The sequence below is a fragment of the Sorex fumeus genome, unplaced genomic scaffold (assembly GCF_029834395.1).
Source record: "Sorex fumeus unplaced genomic scaffold, SorFum_2.1 ptg000063l, whole genome shotgun sequence".
Lineage (NCBI taxonomy): Eukaryota > Metazoa > Chordata > Mammalia > Eulipotyphla > Soricidae > Sorex > Sorex fumeus.
Window position 1 is genome coordinate 1,408,697 of NW_026606120.1, and position 23,008 is coordinate 1,431,704.

The 23,008-nt window shown below is 38.4% G+C and overlaps 1 pseudogene; it reads left to right on the forward strand.

Annotated features, from left to right (window-relative positions):
• The first annotated feature begins 289 nt into the window (after positions 1–289).
• LOC130036274 (uncharacterized) lies at positions 290–390 on the forward strand (annotated as a pseudogene).
• The last annotated feature ends 22,618 nt before the right edge of the window (positions 391–23,008 follow it).

Below are 23,008 nucleotides of genomic sequence, written 5' to 3' on the forward strand. Positions count from 1 at the left end.
TAACTCTTTTAAGCTGCATTGTGAGTGATACAAGTGGACATGAGTAATATGTTTTATTTATTTTTTCCCTCCCGTTGTTTGTCAATTTGCTCGAGCGGGCCCAGTAACGTCTCCATTGGAGACTTTGTTGTTACTGTGTTTGGCATATCCAATACGTCACGGGGAGCTTGCCAGGCTCTGCCGTGTGGGCGAGATACTCTCGGTAGCTTGCCGGGCTCTCTGAGAGGGGCAGAGGAATCGAACTCGGGTCGGCCATGTTGGCTGCGTGTAAGGCCAACGCCCTACCGCTGTGCTTGGCAGCACATATACTAAAATTGGAAGGATACAGAGAAGATTAGCATGGCCCCTGCGCAAAATGACATGCAAATTCGTGAAATATGTTTTATGATTTAATATATTTTACTACCTTTTCCTTAGAGTGATATTAATTTGCAATTGCTTACCCATTACTACCTTTAACTCCAAAGTAGCTTCTTCAGGACATTGTCTTTTTAAAATAAGCACTTGTACAGCCCTTCGCCTGAGACCTGAGACTGTAGATTCTCACATCTACTCTTTCCTCAGTGATGTGATCTTTAACCAACTCTGTTCTACCCTTGAAATATAATAATACTTGTTCGTCCACCTGTTCCATTCCATCCTGATGCACATGCACAGCCTCTGAGAACTGGTACCAGAACCACCACAGCTTCATGTTCTCCACACTCATGGCTGGCGACACATCACAATCAATCATAATCACAACCATCCTGTTATTCGTTGATTACCTCAAGCAGGCCCCAGTAACGTCTCCTTCATTCTAGCCCTGAGATTTTTAAGAAAGTGCTATATTCAAGGCTCTTTAGGAGAATGAGACCCATCATTGTTACTGGTATTTGGCATATTGGGTTCGCCATGGGGAGTTTGCCAGACTCTGCCATGTGGGCAGGTTACATTCGGTAGCCTGCCAGTTTGTCCAAAGTAGGAATGAGATAATAAGATGTCATAATAAGATGTCTCCCGGAAGAGAACAGTGCAGTCTCCTGCCCCCATGCCTGGCTGTCCTCGCGGGGACCCCTTGGAGGGGAGCAGGTTGAGCTTTCCTCCCCGCCCCGACCAGGGGTCCGGCAGCCGAAGACCTCCAGGACCAGACACCACCATGCTGAGACCACTTTCCACACACCTGTAGGTACCGGCTGAGGAACAAAGACAAGCGGTCCCGGGGCTGAGATCTCCAAGCCTACTCGAATCAGGGCTGAGCATCCTCCACCCAGATCCTCTGAATTCCAGTAGGCGGGGGTCACACCCAACAACTGGCCCCCTGGCGCTGTGTAATCCCATCAACGGCCAAGACTCAGAGAATAAAATCCAGCTCCCGGAAGAGAACAGTGCAGTCTCCTGCCCCTGCGCCTGGCTGTCCTCGCTGGTGACACATGATGCCGTAGAAATGTCTCCACACCCAACATGGCCAAAATAGGTTTAATCACCAGAAAGTAATCTATGGAATAGATTCATAAGGGGAAATAACATGAGAATGACATTCCTTCTCATTTCAGAATACAAAACTATTACTGATAAAGTAGAGTTCTTGGATATTTCATCATTCACATTGCATATATATATTTGTAGTAGATACTCAAGCTAAATATAGCAAGCTAAACATGATAATGAAAATACAAAAAGGATTTTATTTCATCAATGAAACAGTCTTATGTTTTAAAACTCATTTTTAATTGAAATGGTGGTAATTTTATGAATTAACTGCAATAAAGGTATTTATTACTTAATAAATAATATATCATATTATTCATAATATAATATATAACATATTATATTATATATTATATGTAAAGGTATTTATTATTATGAAGGAGTAGGAGTTGAGAATGATGAAATTAAAATTTTAAATTAGGACTGGATATATAGGTAGGATGCTTACTTTGCATGTCTGATTCTGTACCTCACTTGGTCCTGTGAACCAAGACTGATCCCTGAATGCAAATCTAGGAGTAAGCTCTGATCATCACTGAGTGTGATCCTGAATCCTACCTGCCAAAAAAGTTTGAAATTAGATCCTTGGGAATCAAAATATATATCCCTTATAATGTTGAGACTTGAGTGAATTAGTAAGTATTAGTGAAGCAATTCTACCTAGTCTTATTGTTTAATCATATAATGACATTTTCTTTTATGTAAGGGCAAGCCAAATCATTATACAAAGTTTAAATGATTTAGAAGTAAATCAGGCATATATAACAAGTTATAAATTACTAACCATTCTATTTGGATAACAGAATAATTTAACTGTTTTTTATTATTTATTTATAATTATTATATTAATTGAATCACCATGAGATACATAATTACAGAGCTGTTCATGGTCGGGTTTCAGTCATAAAATATTTCAACACCCATTCCTCCACCAGTACACATTTCCCACCACCAATGTCCACAGTTTCCATCCCATCCCTCTTGCCCCCACCCCCATACACACATAATCTGTCTCTATATCAGGTGCTTTCTATCTCTCTAATAATTCAAATATTTAAATATGATAAAATATATGCATATTCTTGCTTGATCCCCATATGATAACCAGAAGAAGCAAAATAGTACTGTGAGTGGTCCAGAGAATACACCTTGGCAGAGAGAGGTCAAGGGAATTCACCATTTTTCTCAGAGTAGAAAGCAGTATTACATAGAAACAAGTTCTGAAATTAACTTTGTGAAAGACAGAAATTGAACCCCCATGTTACATGTTATCAATAAGGAAGTTCCCAGTGTTTTCAAAAATGGTCTCCTAAAATTTTTGAGCAGTCATAGCTTTTCTCTCAAGAATAATCAGTGAGTGATTTACACTCATAAAAAATGACTCTGCTTCATTTTTCCAAGAAAACATTCTTTATTTCAACATTCCTGTTTTCTAAGATATAAGTTTAGCCACTATCTCAGTAAAATTTATTATTTAATAATAACCCCTTTTTATTGGAGAAAGAGAAGTACGGGAGGCTATAGTTTCTGAGAAAGATCTCTTTAGTAAATTCACTATTTTGGTCTCAGAAAACTCTCTCAGGCACATTCCCATGTGATGAAGGCACAGCTATCATCTGAGTTGTACTCTGTCAGCACCCAGATCCTTGTCCACTTTTTTTATTTTCCTCTTTATTCCTCACAAAAAATGCAGCACTCGCAATGTTTATATCTTTTTAGAGATGAAGACATTCTGAATCTCCTTACCTTTCTTTCACCAGCACCAGGTGAAATGATCTCTACCATTGGTCTTACTTACCAGCTTTTGGCTGCTCATATGCTTATTCTTTGAGATTTTCTCCTAGATCTCAAGGACATATCTGACTATAAACTGTGGAGTTTCACAGATAGTCTTCTAAGGATTTCAAAATATGAAAAAATACTGAATCCTTACAGGACTGTCTTAGCAGCAAATCTCACTTTGGATGATCATCCTTTCATGTTCAAAACAGCAAAATAGTGTAAGAAAAGTAAACTTTCACCTGAAATAATAAGAAATTCATCTAATAATTAAAATGCACTAAAAAATCCAACACTTTTATTTTAATTTCCTACTCAACTCACTTCAATATATTTTCTTATTTTGATGATGACATTTTAATCTACTACATAGGCCTCTCATTCCATTGTATAGAGATTTGAAAATACATGGGTACATTCATACCTTCTAACTTAAATTCTCCCGGAGATGGACATTTCCTCCTCAGTTGTAATATCACTATAGACTAGAACAAATAAAAAGTAGTATAAAATTCATGATGATACGCTGGAAGCTCTCATCTTCTTTCCATAGAATAAAGAGGGGAAGTAAGGAGACCTCTGTTCTCTGTCCACATAATTCAGTTTTATTTTGAAGAAAACTTAAATTCTATGAATTACAGAATGATGTTTTATTGTTTAGAATGATAGACATTTTGAGTTAGAGTCTGAAAGAGTATAGAAAACTCTAATTTACATTTTGAAATTTTGGTTTTAAGATTCTACAGGGATATTGCATATACATACATCTGCTTTATATCCATATAGTTAAATAAGAAGTAAACAAATGCAAAATCAGAATAGACAAGAGCAAAATTGTTGATATGACATTATACATTGAAAATATTGTCATAGGCTGGAGATATAGTACCGTGGATAAACTGTTTATTTTGAAAGTGGCTGAGCCATGTTTCATTCCTGGCACTGAATATTGTCTCCTGAGCACTACCAGAAATGATCACAGAGCCAGGGGCAGACTCTGAACATCACCAGATGGTCCAAATGAAACAAAAAAAGCCAAAAAAAATCAAAATCTCAAGACTACATTTTCAAATAAGGTATTTATTAAGAATATGTTTTTATTAATTTTTGCAAGAATATATGATTACTTTTTAAAGTAAAACTTTGTTAACTTTAATTGAAATTTCAACATACATCTATCAAATCTCTTTTTGTCTTCCTAATTGCTTCAAATCAAGTAGGATATATCCCAGAAGTATTTTATACTTTCTCTTTGCCTCAGTCACTACATTCAAAACCAGTGACATTTAATTTTAATATAAGAGAGGTTTTATTAGGAAAAAAAACATCTGTTTTCTGCTTGTCCAAAACTCTCTTCTCTCATTCTTGCTCCTTCTTTTTCTTTTCTTTCTTTTTTTTTGAGATCAGCAATATATTATGAATCTGCATATTTTTGTATGTTTAACCATCTCTCCCATCCCACTTTCCTCCTTTGAACACACAAATGATGGAATGTGTTCAGTGTTAATTCCCTCTAAATGCTCTTCATAAATTAATGGATTTTGTTAGGGCACGACTCTGGACTCTGGATCTCCAACCGCAAGCAAGGACCATGCAAGAATGCAATCAGCAAGCAGGTAGTTTATTGAGCTGGCTAGCCGGGGTCAAGCTGTCAGGCAAGACCTCGAACTTCTTCAAAGGGGATCTTATATAGACCTTCACCAGCTATTACAGCAGAGCCTGCACATTTCATAGCCAATAGATTTGTAACAACAGACATTTTCCTAACCAATTCAATTAAGGGTACATCACTTCTTAGCCTATAGTTTAAAGATCAGCATTTGCATCAGTGCTGGAACATCCTAATTTTTAGGGCAGTCCTGGGTCTTGCGACATGGGTCTTGTGAGATACATCTGGTTATCTGGTCTGACCCCCTCCCCCCTTCTTGTGACTTGCAACTCGGGGCACCTGTATCTGAATTCCTTGCTCAGGGGCAGAAAAACCAGTTATTTTGCGATGTGAGTTCCTATTAAGCTAAATTAATTCTGGTGGTCCATTTTTGGCCTGTCCCTCACAGATTTCAATCAACCAATTGATAAAAACAAATAATGTATATACATACACATGTGTATACACACACATTCACATATATTTAAAGTTCTTTCCATATTCATTTGAAATTCATTAATTTGTTTATAATTTGGAATAGACTCTAATAATAAACAAATATAATTCTCAGCCTGGAGTAATAGCACAGTAACAGTAACAGTAACAGCGGTAGGGTGTTTGCCTTACACACACTTGGCCAACCTGGGTTTGATTCCTCCGCCCTTCTCAGAGAGCCCAGCAAGCTACTGAGAGTATCTCGTCTGCACGGCAAAACCTGGCAAGCTCCCCATGATGTATTCGATATGCCAAACACAGTAACAGCAAGTCTTACAATGGAGACGTTACTGGGCCCACTCGAGCAAATCGATAAACAACAGGACTATAGTGCTATATATAATCTATATGTTGGGGCTGGACTGAGTTATCAGGATGAGCCCATGTAGACTATACAGTACAATAGGCACGAGCATAGGGACCCATGCAAATGGTTGAGATTTCTTGTGTGTCAAGACTGGTTTGAATAAAGCTGAACATTTTTTTCCTTTAAGCTGCCTTCAGCAAATAATTTAATAAATTTCAGTATATTGAAGGGCTGGAGCAATAGCACAGCAGTAAGGCGTTGGCGTTTGCCTTACAAGCGGTCAACATGGCCGACCCGAGTTTGATTCCTCAGCCCCACTTGAAGAGCCTGGCAAACTACCAAGAGTATCTCGCCCTCGTGGCATAGCCTGGCAAGCTACCCATGACATATTAGATATGCCAAACACAGTAACAACAAGTCTCATGATGGAGACTTTACTGGGCCTACTCAAACAAATAGATGAACAATGGGAGGACCTTGACAGTATATTGAAAAAGTCAGTTTTTTCTTTTCTCACAGAAGGCTAACCTGGTCTTTGACATGTAGATTCCAGGCTCTGGCCCAGTCTAGTCTTTGGGATTTAGATTTCAGGTGCCAGCCCAGTTTGTCTTTGGAATGCAAACCCAAATACTTGTAGCCCAAGAAAGGTTTCAGTTTCGGTTTTGTATTTTGGTTTTTTTTTCCCTTAGGCCAAAATGCACTGGCCTGTGGATATAAGGGAAGAATGCAAGTTTTGCCTGCCTCAATGTTCTTTATGTAACTTCTTTTGATGACATCACTGGATTGAGCCTTTTAGAGTATGAACAGTAGGATGGTAATAAAAGGAGATTTCGGGTCTCTCTACCTTTGTCATAGGTCTGAGAGAACCTGGATTCTCCATGACAGAAATTTCTTTGGCGTTCCTTGTCTCAGCACCTCTGACTGAAGGAGCATTCACGCAACATCTATACATAAATATAATAGATTTCAAGGTAAACAAGAAAGCAAATAGAATCTTCTGCCATTCCGTTTCACACCTATAGATTTTTCCTTTTCACATTTCCAGGTATGTTCTACTGAGTGAATGCTAGAACCCAATTGATACAGAGGGCATTGCAGCAGAACAAGAACACAGTAGAGTAGAAAAGGCTGAATGGAAAGAGGAGAGTGTATGGAAGGTGGGGAGCTCAGCTTTGTGGCTTGAAATTTAGGAAAATCAATACACCTGAATATCATAAAGATGACTCCACCTGCCAGAAAAAATATGATTTGAGGTCTTTGAAGGTGGAAGAAGAAAACTCCTTAAATATTTTTTGACAAAAACAGTTTTAGAAGTTATATATTTTCTCAAACCAGAGATTCGTTAGAAGTCTGTCACTTCCAGTCTGCAGTCAAATTTTGGATGCTCATCACAGAACAGCCAGGTATGAACTGTCTGGATCTGGGCTTTGTAGGTGTTCTATAGAGACCAGGACCTTCCAGGAAATATCTCTCAGCCTGGATCAATCTATATGGTAAAAGAGATGTGGTGATGTAAATATGTATGTCTTGAAAAAGAGGATACAAGTCCAGAGAAATACGTGAAGAAAAAAAACCTTCCCTTTTGGGAGTTTTGGTTCTGACTAAATATTTAGTAAGGCTATAAATTAATGCATAATTGAGTGAATGAATTAATATAAGAAGAGGATGATAAATTAATGGAGACAATAAACTATCTTTGATTATTTATCAACATTGAAATTAAAGTTTGCAATTTCAAAAGAAACCTGACTAAAGCGTGAATCTGTAAATAATTAAAAAATCCACAGAATAAAAGGGAATGATTATGGTTTCTATAAGCACTGCTAGATTTTTAAAAGTAGAGAAAAATGGAAAGGTCATGGAGGAGATAGTAAAAGTTGGTAGTGTTTACAGTAGGATTTGTGACGGAAATAGGTCAAATTTAATTTTAAAAATTGGGGGGGCACATCTGGTTGTGCTCAGGGCTTAATCCTACTTCTGTGCTCATGTATTATTCCTGGCAGGACTTGGAAACCAGATGGGGAGCCAGGTACATTACCTAGGTTAGTTACATGCAGGAAAAGCACCCTACCCACTGTACTATCTCTCCTGCCTCCAAGTGTGATTTTAAAAGATTATTTTAGGTGTCATGGTTTATAATACTGTAATGGTAAGGTATTTGCATAAGGCAATACAGCACCACACCTTCCATCAGAAAGTTCACTTCCCTCTGCCATTGTCCAAGTTCCCCAACCTTCTTCCCCTTCTATCTATGCAACACTCCCTTCCCCTGCAGTAAGTTTACAAACATTTTTTATGTATTTTGGTTTTTGAGGCACACCAGGTGGTGCTTTGGTCTAGTTCTTGGCTTTGTGTTCAGTGACCAACGCTGATAGGTGCTGGGGATTGAATCTGAGTTAGTTTTGTGCAAGTTAAGCACCTAAACATTTCTACTATCTTACTAGCTCATAAACATGCTTTTAAAAAAGAATTTCACTGACATTATTTTCTCACCACTTCCTTTAACAGACTGAGAATTTTCTACAGACTGTTTTCTATCTTTAGCTTAGAAAATGATGATTCTTTCCCGCACTTCTGCTGCTGGATCTTTCCTTCTTCTTCTCCAAGCATCCATTTGGTACCTAGCAGGTCAGCATTCTTCTTCATTATTTTTATTTGTTGTCTGAATTTCAGTGACTATTTAATAATTAAAACATTTTCTCACTAGTCACCACTTTGTCACTTCAAATGCAGTTGCTACCAAGAAAATCCTAGTTGTGCTTGCTGCAAACTGTTTTGAAGTATTAGACTGAAAATAGGATTATTTTCCTTCAAATAAATCCCTCCATCCCTTTGGATAATGTTCATAAAATAAACAGAATATTTGCATAAATCTATATTGAGTATATGTGATTCTGACATTTAATTTTTATATAAATTTGCATAAAATGCTCTTTGTAGTATTTGCACTGATAAGAAAAGTGAAATTTTGATGCCGGCAAATAGTACAGTGGGTAGGGTATTTTCCTTGCATGCAGCCAACTGAGGTTCAATCCCTGAGCACCACCGGAGGTTATCCCTAAGTACATAGCGTGGGGTACCACTGGGTGTGATCCTCAAAACAAAACAAAGAGGCGAATGCATCAGCAGCCTGATGGCACCGTCAGACTTCCAGATACCTCAAAATTGCTGCTGTGCCTTTGGCCAGACCCCAAAAACTTGGGGCAAAGTTTACCAAGAACGTAAATGGCCCAAAGTTAGGTATGTGGGAGACATACCCACAAACCACCTCCGGCCCAGCTATATAATTGGAGGCATGGCCTCTCTGGTTCCTGATCGAAATGCTTAATGACAATGATCCCAGAGACTCAGAAACAAATCTCGGAACACAGCAGGTTTTGGCAGAAATCCCTCCAGATTTAAGTGTTAATACTTCAGAATTCCAAAATTTCCAGGCCACTACTGCAGCCACGCGACACCATATGTTATTCATAACCAGCAGTAGAAAGCAAATTGTTTAGTGTTGCCTTTTCAGCAGACCTGAGTGTTGGGGTAAAATCCCAAATAATGATGGTGCATCTGGTATCAAAATATTGACTGTAATCAAAGACAGTAATCAAAGAGAGTAATGTGGAAATCATCTGCCCAACAGGTAGGGGGAGAGTGTGGGATGGAGGTTTTTGGTGGTGGAGAATGGACACTGGTGAAGGTACGGGTGTATCATTGTATGACCGAGACTTTAACCCAAAAGCTCTGTAACTGCTCTTATGGTGATTCAATAAATAAATTTATAAAGAATGAAAAAAATGTAAGGTGGAGTTTGTGCCCCAATTCAATCAGCTAAGCTAGTGCCTGAATAAATAGAAGTACTCCTACATTAAAAAAGAATAAAAAAAAAGCAAATTTGTGTATATAAACTTTAAATTTAGGATCCCCTAACTCTGTTTGGTTATTCTTTTTCTTTTTAATTTCTTTGTTTTTTTCCCCATCTCATGATATTCAAGGTAACTGCTGGGTCTTTGCTCAGTTATCACTCTTGCTGTGCCTGGGGACTATTTGCAGTGCCAGAATAAAATTTGGATCATCAGTGTGCAATGAAAGTGCCATAATTTGTGTACTATCTTTCCAAAACATATCTTGTTATTTTTGTTCACAAGTAATTATTTCTGGGATATGAGTTCTTCCTTCATATAATAAAATAAGTATAAGGTTTTGAGATTTAATCTCTGGAGAGAATTCAAGTATGAGGCAAGAATTATAGTATCTATTTTTGGGTCATCATCTTTAATTTGCTTTCAATTGTGCAGCAAGGATTAAGTGTTTTGTTCCCATACAAGTTAACTCAGAAATTATACTAGAATTTTTTCAAAAGAGAAGTTTCCCATGTGTATAAATATAAAAATATTTATTTTGAGTCTGTAGAAACAACAATTAGGAAACAGTAAGAATATTCATAAATGTATGGAAAACTGTACCATGATAAAAAGCAGTATCAAAAACTATCAGAGAGGGGAAACAAAGCAGCTCTGAGCCTCTCTGCCTCTTCCTTTTCATCCCCCAAGCTGAGGTGGTCTCTTTTTCCCACCCAGGTCAGTTTGTCTGTCGCTTCTCAAACTCAGGACTTGGATTTCACCCTGCAAGCCCACCAGGCATCCTCCGGACCTTGGGAGACAAAGGAACTCTGAGCCTCTCTGCCTCTTCCTTTTTGTCCCCAAAGCTGAGTTGGTCTTCTCCCCCACCCAGACTTTACCCCTCTAACACACCAGGTACACCTGGGGTGTGGCTGCTTTAGAAGTGGGCGTGGCTTCTTTGAAGTGGGCGTGGTCTGACTTTCAGCCGGCCGATGCTCACACTGCTGCAGGTAGTTTACTCATATCAAGAAATCTACTCCATACACCTACGCACCAACATGAAGAAGCAATGCGAATTCCCACTGCAGGGAGAGAGTGATGATACGAGTGCAGAAGGCTCAGTAGGTGCTATTCACCTAAGGGACCTCTCCGACAAAGAATTTAGATATGATGTCATGAAGATGTTCAATCAACTCAATGAAACAGTCAGACAGATATCAAGTAAATTGAAAGAGGACATGGAAGAAACAATGGATCGCAAAATCGAGAAAATACAGGAAGAAATGAGAGCAGAAATTGGAAACGTATGCACAGAAATGTCACTAATGAAAGATTCCATAGATGAAATGAAAAACTCAGTCTGTGCCCTCAAAAATAGAATGACCACAGCTGAGGAAAGAATCAGTGAGCTGGAAGATCAGCTGCACAAAGCCAACAGGCAACAACAAACAGTGGCAAGGGACCTCAAAATAGCTCTACAGAGAATAGGAGTCCTAGGAGATGATTCCAAGAGAAACAACATTAGAATCATTGGACTACCAGAAGCTCAGGGAAACAATCCCAATGAAAAAGCCAAGCTTAAACAAATCATCGCTGAAAAATTCCCAGAGCTCAACAATGCAGCCACTCAGATTCAGGAGCCCAAAAAGTGCCAGCTAAAAATTCTAACTATGATATGTCTTGGAGTGTATTTGTTAGGCCCTAACAAAAACACTCCAAGACATATCATAGTTAGAATGATCGATGCTGCCGATAGAGACACAATATTGCAAGCACCAAGGTCAAAGAAAGAAATCACATACAAAGGAGCACCCCTTAGATTAACAGAAGATCTATCAGAGGAAACCCTCCAAGCCCGAAGGCAGCGGCAAGTTATAGTGAAAAAACTCACTGAAATAAATGCTTCACCAAGAATTCTCTATCCGGCTAAACTCTCACTCAAAATCGAGGGAATGGTGCACTATTTTCTAGAAAAACAGCAGCTCAGGAACTTCATAGACTCAAAACCAAACCTAAAACAAGGGCTAAAGGGGATACTATAAGAGAAGACAAACCCTACAACCACAGCAGATACTTACATAAAGATGACACAAAACCCCATAACAGTAATCTCTCTCAATGTCAAGGGTCTAAATTCACCATTTAAGAGACACAGAGTGGCAAAATGGATACAGAGACAGAACCCAACATTCTGCTCCTACTAGAAACTCATTCCAACAGAGCAAACACAGACTCAAAGTCAAAGGATGGAAAACAATCCTGCAAGCAAAAAGCTCCCACACAAAAGGTGTGGTGGCCATACTAGTATCCAAGAGCACTAATTTCACGTTGAAAAAGATTAGAAGGGACAGAGAAGGCTATTTTCTCTTCATGACGGAATGCGTACAACAGGAAAAAATCACACTCTTAACTCTATATGCACCTAATGAAAGAACAGCTAAATATTTAAAACAACTGCTAACAGATTTTAAGGAGGACATTGTTAGCAACACAATAGTAGTTGGAGACTTCAACATTGCCTTATCACCTCTGGATAGATCAACAAGAACAAAACTCAGCAAGTAATCAATGGCTTTGAAAGAAGAAATAGTAGAGAAACAGCTTATAGACGTATACAGAGCTTAACACCACCAAAAGAAAGAATACACATTCTTCTCCAGTGCGCAGGGAACATATTCCAAAAAAGACCTTGTGCTAGGACACAAAACATACCTCAACAGAATTAGGAAGCTAGAAATAGTATCAATCATTTTTTCAGACCACTATGCACTAAGGATAGAAGTGAATCACACACAGACACGGAGAACCAAATCAAACACCTGGAAATTAAACAACTCAATGCTGAACAACGAGTGGGTCAAGAACGAAGTCAAGTACTAAATCAAAAGATACCTGGAAACAAATGAGAATGAAGACACGAGCTACCAGAACCTATGGGCTGCAGCGAAAGCCGTATTATGGGGAAAATTTATAGCTCTGCAAGCATATCTTAGGACTGTAGAAAGGATGCACAGAAACAACTTGACCTCAAAGCTCAAGAGCTTAGAAAAGGATCAACAGAAAGAGCCTAAATCAAGCAGGAAAAAAGAGATCAAATAACTTAGTGCAGAAATCAATGATATGGAAACGTAAGATACAATTCGAAAGATCAATGAAACCAAGAGTTGATTCTTCGAGAAAATAAACAAGATAGATAAACCACTAGCAGTAGTCACAAAGAAACAGAGAACGAGAACCCTAATAAACCGGATCAGAAATGAGAAGGGGGATATCACAACAGAAACCAAAGCAATACAAAAGTTCATCAAAGACTACTTTGAAGTCTGTATGCCACGAAACAAGAGAACCTAGAAGAAATGGACAAATTCCTGGATTCCTATCATTTCCCAAAGCTTAATCAAGAAGATCTAGAATATCTGAATAGAACTATTAATATCAAGGAAATTAAAACTGTAATCAAAAGTCTTCCCAAAAACAAAAGCCCAGGTCCAGATGGATTCACTATCGAATCCTTCCAAACATTTAAAGAGGACCTACTGCCAGTCTTTCTCAAGCTTTTACAGGAAATTGAAAAAAACGGAAACTCTCCCAAACAGTTTCTATGACGCCCATATCTCTCTAATACCAAAAGGAAACAAAGAAACCACAAGAAAAGAAAACTACAGGCCGATATCCCTGATGAACATGGATGTGAAGATTCTCAACAAAATACTAGCAAATAGAATTCAACTACTCATCAAAAGGATCATACAGCATGACCAAGTAGGATTCATCTCGGGGATGCAAGGATGGTTTAACACTTGGAAATCAATCAACATAATTCATCATATCAACAAAAGAAAAGATAAAAAGCATATGATCATATCAATACATACAGAGAAAGCATTTGACAAGATCCAGCACCCGTTTATGATGAAAACCCTCTCCAAAATGGGGATAGAGGGGACTTTCCTCAATATAGTTAAAACCATCTTCCACAAGCCTACAGCAGGCATCATCCTCAATTGAGAAAAACTGAGAGCCTTCCATCTAAGATCAAGGACGAGAGAAGGATGCCCACTCTCTCCACTGCTGTTTGATATAATACTGGAAACACTTTCAATAACTATTAGGCAAGAAAAAGATATTAAGTGCATTCAGGTAAGAAAGGAAGAAATCAAACTCTCACTATTTGCAGATATATGATACTATACTTAGAGAGCCCTAAAACCTATGCCAAGAAACTCCTAGAAACAATAGGCTAGTATAGAAAATTTGCAGGCTATAAAATCAATACCCAAAAGTCCATGGCTTTCCTATATGCCAATAGAGAAAGAGAAGAATGTGACATGAAGAAAACAATCCTGTTCACAATAGTGCCCAAGAAAATCAAGTACCTAAGAATCAGCTTAACTAAAGAAGTAAAGGACCTGTAAAAAGAAAACTACAAAATACTACTTCAGGAAATAAAAGAGGACATGAGGAAATGGAAAAATATCCCCTGTTCTTCGATCAGAAGAATTAAGATTGTCAAAATGGCAATAATACCCAAAGCACTATACAAATTCAACGTGATCCTTATTAGGATACCCATGACATTCTTCAAAGAAATGGAGCAAACACTCCTGAAATTTATATGGAACAATAAGCCCCCACGAATAGCTAAAGTAATTCTTGGGAAAAGGAAAATTGGAGGAATCGATCTACTACAAAGCAGTAATAATTAAAACAACATGCTACTGAAATAAAGGCAGAGTTGTAGACCAATGGAACAGGGTTGAATATACTGACATCTCCCCACAAGCATACGATCATCTAATTTTCAATAAGGGGGCAAAAAAAGTGAAGTGGAGCAAGGAAAACCTCTTTAACAAATTGTGCTGGCAAAACTGGATGGCTACATGCAAAAAAGTGGGCTCAGATCTCTGCCTAATGCCATGTACAAAAGTAAGATCTCCTCAACAACAGACCGGAATCCACAAGGTACATTGAAGAAAATGTTGGCGAAACACTCCATGACATTGAAGCTAATGGTATTTACAAAGATAGCACGCCGCTGGCCAAGCAAGTGAAAACAGAAATAGACAAATGGGACTTTCTTAATCTAAGGAGCTTCTGTACCTCAAAAGAAACAGTGACCAAAATTCAAAGACATTCTACAGAATGGGAAAGGATATTCACCAAATACACATCCAACAATGGGTTGATATCAAGGATATACAAAGTACTGGTTGAACTCCACAAGAGGAAAGCATCCAACCCCATCAAAAAATGGGAAGATGAAATAAATAGAAACTTTGTCAAAGAAGAAATCCGAATGGCTAAAAGCCACATGAGAAAATGCTCTACATCATTAATTATCAGGGAGATGCAGATCAAAACCACAATGAGATATCATTTCACACCACAGAGACTGGCCCACATCCACAAGGACAAAAGCAACCGGTGCTGGTGTGTATGTGGCGAGAAAGGGACCCTCCTTCACTGCTGGTGGGAATGCCAACTGTTTCAGCCCTTTTGGATAACAGTATATATGATTCCCACAAACTTAGAATTTGAGCTCCTATTTGACCCAGCAGTACCACTCCTGGGAATATATCCCAGTGAAGCAAAAATGTATAGTCGAATTCACACCTGCAATTGTTTGTTCATTGCAGCACTCTTTACAAAAGCCAGAATCTGGAAAAAACCTGAGCGCCCGAGATCAGATGACTGGTTAAAGAAACTTTGGTACATTTACACAATGGAATACTATGTAGCTATTAGAAATGACAAAGTCATGAATTTTACATACAATTGGTACTAAATGGAAAGTATCATGTTAAGCAAAATGACTCAGAAAGAAAGGGATAGACATAGAAAGATTGAATTCATCTGAGGAACAAAAAGTAACAAATAGGAGACTAACACCCAAGAATCGCTGTGATTAGTACCAGGAATTTTACTCGATGACTTGGATGCCAGCCATGCATGCTAGGGGAAAAGGGAGCTCAGATAGAGAAGGGAGAACCAAATAAAGGGTGTTGGGAGGATCCTCCCAGGATGGGAGTAGCATGTTGAAAAAAACTTATAGACCAAACATGATTGTTACCCATTGCCTCTTTTGCAAACCACAACACCCAATAAGAGAGAGAGAACAAAAGGGAATGCCCTGCCTCAAAGGCAAGGTGGAATGGGGGAGATGGGGGGTGGCAGGGATACTGGGATCCGTGGTGGTGGGAAATGGGCACTGGTGGAGAGATGGGTGTTTGATCATTGTATAATTGAAACCCACGCACAAAAATTTGTAAGTATACATCTGTACCTCATGGTATCTCACTAATAAAAATTTATAAAACAAACAAACAAACAAAAACAACCAAAAGCAAGTCCTCCACTTCAGACAAAAATAAAAAATAAAAAACAATCAGGGCTGATTACATACTAATATGATTAGATTTTTAATATAAATTGTTATATATGTAAGCTCATATGCATGTTTGTATCTTATATGTTGCATGTATAGCTAGAGTTTAATCTCTCATTACTACAAATACTCCATGTTATACATGTTACATACAGCATATATGTAATATATATTTGACACCTATGTTATATGTAGATTTGTAAAACAATATAATTTTTTGCGAAAATAATACAAATAGAAATGTGTTCCCAAATAAATGAAGATATGTCTTCCATCTATACCTTTTCACATACTTTTCCATTTTTTTATATATATATAGTGTCTGAGATTTTTGTGAAGGGACCAGCTGATTCTGCTATGGTTCTGGTAGGGATGGATGCCACTCTACCCTGTCAGCTGTCTCCTGAGCAAAGTGCAGTCCATATGCACATCTGGTGGTACCGATCTCATCTGTCCTCCACAGTACTTGTGTACCAGAAAGGACAGGAACAAGATGGAGCACAAATGTTGGAGTATCGTGGCAGGACAGAGTTACTGGAGGACTCTATTGACAAGGTGTCTGTATCTCTGCACATCCAGCATGTCCATGCCTCTGATGATAGTCAATGGCTTTGAAAGAAGAAATAGAAGAGAAACAGTTTATAGACCTATACAGAGCTTAACACCCCCAAAAGAAAGAATACACATTCTTCTCCATGTGACCGATCCGGGTTTGATTAGTAATGACAAAAGAAATCCTGGGTCATTAGAATATTAGATTCTGCTCCAGATATTAGTCATACCTTGATCAGGCTGGGCAAAATTATTCCATCTGAATTGGACTGACTTTGCTGAAAGCGTCCTTAACTTAAACAGAGAACAAATATTGTACAATGTAATTGACTTTATGGAAACTGCCAGAGTTTGAGAAGTTTAGGGGTTACAGTGAAGAGAGTTGAGAGTAGAAGTGATATGTTAGGAAAGGAAGAATCTTGTCTTCTCCTTAGCAGTTCATGGTTTAATCTCAGTTTCAATTTGTATTGCTATTTGCAGACGGGAGAAAGGAACATTTTATGTCGGGTAACTGGTGTTAACATTTTGCCCCCTTACAAACTTTGCCCCCTTACAAAACTGGTATCTTCCCTTTTCCTTTCAAGATGATATCCAAATGTAAGACAGAGAAACCAATATTTTCATAAATACAGGGAAGAAAATAAGGATCATTGAATGTTTGCCTGAATTGAAAATTGGTGCCAGGTTAAGCTATTCTGACTGTGTCTCTAGTTTCATATATTGGCTCAGATTTCTCATCTTATCTATTGTGTAAACTCAAAAGGAGGCCAGATGTCTAACTCAAAAAAGAACAGCACAGCGGCAGCAGTGGTCTATCTGTCCAGCCGCCAGTGTTCAGTAGTCTCACCCTGCTTCCCCCACCCTGGGGAGGTTGATGGCGATGGGCAGGCAAAGGAAGAGAACGAGGGCCAGGCTGGTTGGTCTTAGTTGCAGTTTATTCCAATCCTCTCTCTATCCACTCCTGTCTCTGTCCTCTGCCTCCCCTTGCCCATTCTACAGTCTCATTATATCTTCCAGGATGAGGGATTGGGGTAACAATTACACATAGGTGCAGTCACAATCAATAGGGATAGAATTTCTTCCCTCGGGGAAAGTTGCTTCTAAGACAGGTTTCATTATCATATCAACCCACCCTAGAGCGGAATCCCCTGGGTGTGTTTCTCCTCTCCTTGTCCAACAAACATATAAGCATATATAATATAAATCATTTTGTATGGATACAATAAGAAATACCTTAAACTTATACAATTGCCCTCCTAGGGCCATCTTGATCTCAGACTACAGTGCTCAGGCCAGATAGTCTTTCCTACTCTTAGCAGGATCCTAGTCTTGTCATTACTTTTGGATCATGACAGCATTTGTCTATGATCTAACTCTTAACTTACAGTTAAGAATCGTGGCACTTTGGCCTGGCCCATTTCGATGCCAGGGTAGCTCACTGCTTGCCCTGGGTCCATTCAGTCCCTCGTCGGGACCCTGCTTTTGGGGTGTTAAGAACTAAGGGCAACTGAGGCTTAAGTCAAGAAAGCAGATGCCCGGGAGTGAATAATATTCAAAGCCCATTAAATCCTAAATTACAAAGCATAATGTTAAAGGTCTCCCTGTATCTATACAAAAATGTCATTGCTTTAAAGTAAACTATTCAAAAGACATAAGGAGAGGAGAAAGGCAATATTAACTTACAATACAATTTCAGTGTCTTAGAAGGATCTGACCTTACAAAGGAACAGATACTGATTGGGGGGGGGGGGTGGGAGCTGATTAACTGGTTGGGAAGGAGAGCATAGGGAAGAATTTACAGATAAACACAATGGAATGGTAGTGACTTAGAGCACTGTAATAAACCCAAGTTCCTTGTGGCAAGGGAGAAAGGGCAAACCAATGGTAAGCCTAAAATATTTAGAGCTATATTACAACAATCTATGATTCTCAATCACTTGGTTGAAATATTAATAAATCCAATGAAGGCAATTAAGATAAGATTAAGTTCAAAGTGACCAAAATGTCCAGAGTAACTCAATGTTTCATTTAAAAGGCTCAGATCACATGATGTCTGTTACTAATTGATGAACATCAGTAACTTGTAGAGAATGTTGAAATCATATTATTTTCAAGTAAAAACTCTGCTCATATGCTAGTATATATTGAGCATTATAGAACAAGAACAAATAAGCATCATCAAATTACCGGTGAAAGCACAATCTCTCCCAGTCCAACCTGCTCCGAGGAGAGACTTTTTCTCTAATGAGGAAGAACTCTTTTTTATTTTGCCATTTTATTCAAATTTTCCCAGTCTTTTTAAGAACTCACCTATACAGCAGCCTTATTAATTATACAATGTCCTTCCTTCTTTCCTTTTTCTTTTCTTTCAGCTAATGTGACTTTAAAATGGGAAAGCTGTAATCAGAATAACTCTCACCCAGATTAAAAAGACAACATCAAAGAGTTAACACAAGATCAATATTTCAAAAATGAGAAAGGGGACGCCAACTTCATCACACTTGATCACAATTATTTCACTTCAAGAAGATATTATTGGGAAATGGATGTAGAAAGTATTGAAGAGTGGAGTCTAGGTATTTATGAGAATGATCTAAAGAATGATGTAGCACTGTAGCACTGTCCTCCCGTTGTTTATTGATTTGCTCGAGTGGGCCCAGTTAACGTCTTTATTGTGAGACTTCTTGTTACTGTGTTTGGCATATCTAATACGTCACGGGTAGCTTGCCAGGCTTTTTGTGCAGGTGAGATACTCTCGGTAGCTTGCCAGGCTCTCGGAGAGGGGCGGAGGAATCGAACCTGGCTTGGCCAGGCCAGCTGCGCACAAGGCAATCACCCTATCGCTGTGCTGTCACTCCAGCCCAATACTCATCAGAAAAGAAACTTAGAGTCTTAGAGAGGAAGGGATGTGAATATAGGGTGCTCACTTGTGGTTTCCAAGAAAATTCCAGCAAAGAATGTCTCCAGATAGAAAAGTGTCCACAAATGATTGTGGTTTTCTTGGATTATGAGGATAATGACACTTCTTTTTATAACCTTACTAATAATACTCATATCCACACTTTCAAAAACCCCAGCTTTACTGGATCACTCTGCCCTTACTTCAAACCTAAATCCATGGATTTTTTCCCATAATTTCAATAAGTGAATTAATTGTAGGAAGACCATATGTAATCAAGATAATATTTAATTCTCTGTAAACCTTGGACTCCAATATCTAAGGAATGTCCTCAAATCCACTAATCAAGATACTCCTTGTTATAAAGTTCAAAAACTTTTCATGAGCAGAGCACTATGAGTCTCTAAAGATTATTTTATCATTTCATAATTTTATTTATATATTATGACATAATTTTCTAAAATAAATTACTGTAAATATAAAAAATAAGGTCAAATATATATAATAAATACCAAGTAATATTTATCATCTTAAATTCAAATTATCTAAGTTATTTAGTCAAATTAAAAGTTTTGGAACACTTTATTTATTTGTCTTATAAATTAGTTGTCATGAATATTTTTTTTTCTTTTGGGACCATTCCTATTGGCATTGAGGAAATACTCTCCTAGTGGTTCTTAGGAGGTTTCTCTGTTGATGAAGAGACTAGGTATTGGAATCAAGCTTAGGGTTCCTGCATACAAAGCACACACTTCAGACCTTTATGTATTTTTCCAACCCTTGAAAAATATAATTTGCATGTGGGGCTGGTTTTCTGAGTGTGTTTTAAGTATCATACAAAATCAATATTAAAAATAATAATTATTTAACTACATTTTTTATCAACAACATTGAACAAAAGTTATGAAATAATACTATTCCAGATCTTAAAGAACAATTATCTGTAATTTGGTAACATATTTAGGTGTATTTAAAGGTAAAAATAATTTAAGGATGTATAAAAAAAAAACAAAGCCACATCCACTTGCCCACATACCACATACCACATGATGGATATGTCGTTCCCAATGTTCTCCCTTCCGAAATCCAACATGCCATCTCGTCGGTAAAGAAACAAAGAGCACCTGGCCCAGACAAGATCAGACCTGAACACCTGAAGAACTTACCATCAGTACTCATCAATACATTGGCTCGACTCTTCACACGCTACCTGTCTGAATGCAAGGTTCCATCCCAATGGAAAACCAGCAGGACTGTACTACTATACAAGAAAGGAGACATCCACGACATTGGCAACTATTGCCCAATCCGCCTATTGTCTGTCATCTACAAACTATTCACTCGAGTCATCCTGAATAGGATTAGCAGAACACTAGATGAAGGACAACCATGTGAACAAGCTGGATTCCGAAAAGGATTCAGTACCATCGACCATATCCACACAATAACCAAGCTCATTGAGGTATCTCTGGAGTTCAAGATGTCGCTCTGTCTAACGTTCATTGATTTAAAGAAGGCCTTTGATTCTGTTGAGACGGAAGCGGTCATGGAAACCCTAGCCAATCAGGGCGTACAAACTCAATACATCAGGATCCTTCGTGAGCTCTGTTACGGATTCACTACCAAGATCTCACCATTCTACAAAGAAGTAATCATCCATATCAAGAGAGGGGTTCGGCAGGGTGATACCATTTCACCAAAACTCTTCAGTGCCACCCTCGAGAACATCATGCGACGACTGGAATGGGAAAACATGGGAGTGAATATAGATAGTCGGCAACTACACCACCTCCGCTTTGCTGATGACATCGTTCTAATAACACCAAACATCAGCCAAGCGGCACAAATGCTGAACGACTTTGACCGTGAATGTGGAAAGGTCGGACTACAGCTAAATCTTATGAAGACAATGTTTATGAGAAACAGCCTTGTTCCTGACGCTCCATTCGCTCTCAACGGAACCACCATCTCCGAATGCAACAGTTATATGTACCTAGGTCGAGAAATCAACATGATGAATGACCTGGCACCTGAGATGCGCAGGAGGAAGAGAGTGGCTTGGAATGCCTTCAAGAGCATTGAAGAAATATCTAAAAGGACAAAGAACCTCCAGCTACGAGCACATCTCTTTGATTCCACTATTCTTCCTGCATTAACATATGCCTCAGAGACCTGGACCCTACGAAAACAGGATGAGAACGCTATTCGGGTCTCTCAAAGAGGAATCGAAAGAACTATACTTGGAATATCACGATTCACTCAAATGAGAGATAGAATCCGGAGTTCTGATCTTCGTCAACGCTCAAGAATCAAGGACGCTGTCTCATTTGCCAAGACATCAAAAATCAGATGGGCTGGACACGTAATGAGGTTTACAGACAACCGCTGGACTAGAGCCATTACTGATTGGATTCCACGGGACATCAAAAGATCACGTGGACGCCCACCTATAAGATGGTCAGACTTCTTCGTCAAGACCCTAAATGATCGGTTTGACGCTCTGCATGTTCCTAGAACGAACAGATACCATTGGGCTACGCTAGCACGCAACCGGGATGAATGGAGATGTTACTGGCACCCGCTCGAATAACTCGATGAATAACGGGGATTAAGTGATTAAGTGAAGTGAAGTATAAAACTAAGTATCTCTCATATTCTGATTTTTCTTACTCTTTTTTGTTTTACTTTTGGGCCACACCTAGAGGTGCTCAGGGCTGACTCCTGACTGTGCTCAGGGATCATACTTGAAAGGCTCAGGAGACCACAGGGATCAAACCTGGGTTGACTACATGCAAGACGAGTGCTCTTCCCACTGTACTATTGCTCCAGCCCCTCATAATCTGAATTTAACAAGTGTGTTGCTATTAATACGGTACTGGCAAAAAAAAAAACAAGATAAATGTGAATAAACTTGAGATATTTATCTTATTCAGAGAAACAGGAAAATTAAAGTACTTTGTCAGAGCTATTAATAATGAATATGAATTCTTGAAAATGCATCAGCATATATAGGAAGAGGTCCTATTGTTCTCCCTCCAATCAAAACAAATTGTTATGTTTAAATGAACAATTTGAGGAAACAGTAACCAGTGTTCAAACAGTAGTAGAAAGAAAGTGTGTTCCTCCAGCTAGACTGTAAACACATGCATATTCTATGGCTACTGGGCGAAGTACTAAAGTGTCTTAATAGGAGCCAGGAATAATTAATTTTAGCTATAAACTCATTCAGTATGATGAAAAAAATCTTTGTAAAAAAAAGTTCATGGAATTGTTTGCAGTATGTTATTGTTGCTCTTGTTGTTCAAGTAACATGACACAACAGTGTTAAAAATTTAGTTATGTTGTACAAAGTGATTGCATGCCCACCAAAATGCCATTATTCCATTTTTTGACATCTCTTTCCAAAATAAAAAAATGTTAAGTTGAAGAAATATTTCCACATCTAAATCCTTTGATTGCTGTATCTTCATTACAGAGCAAAGATCAATAAGGTAAGATTCACAATGATGGCTTTCATAAAAAGTATCGCAGGAACAGAATACAGTAGAAAAAATTAATTTATAATGAGTAGAAGCACCAAAGTTAAAGTTGACACTGTCACTGTCCCTTTCCTCCCATTGTTCTTCGATTTGCTCAAGTGGGC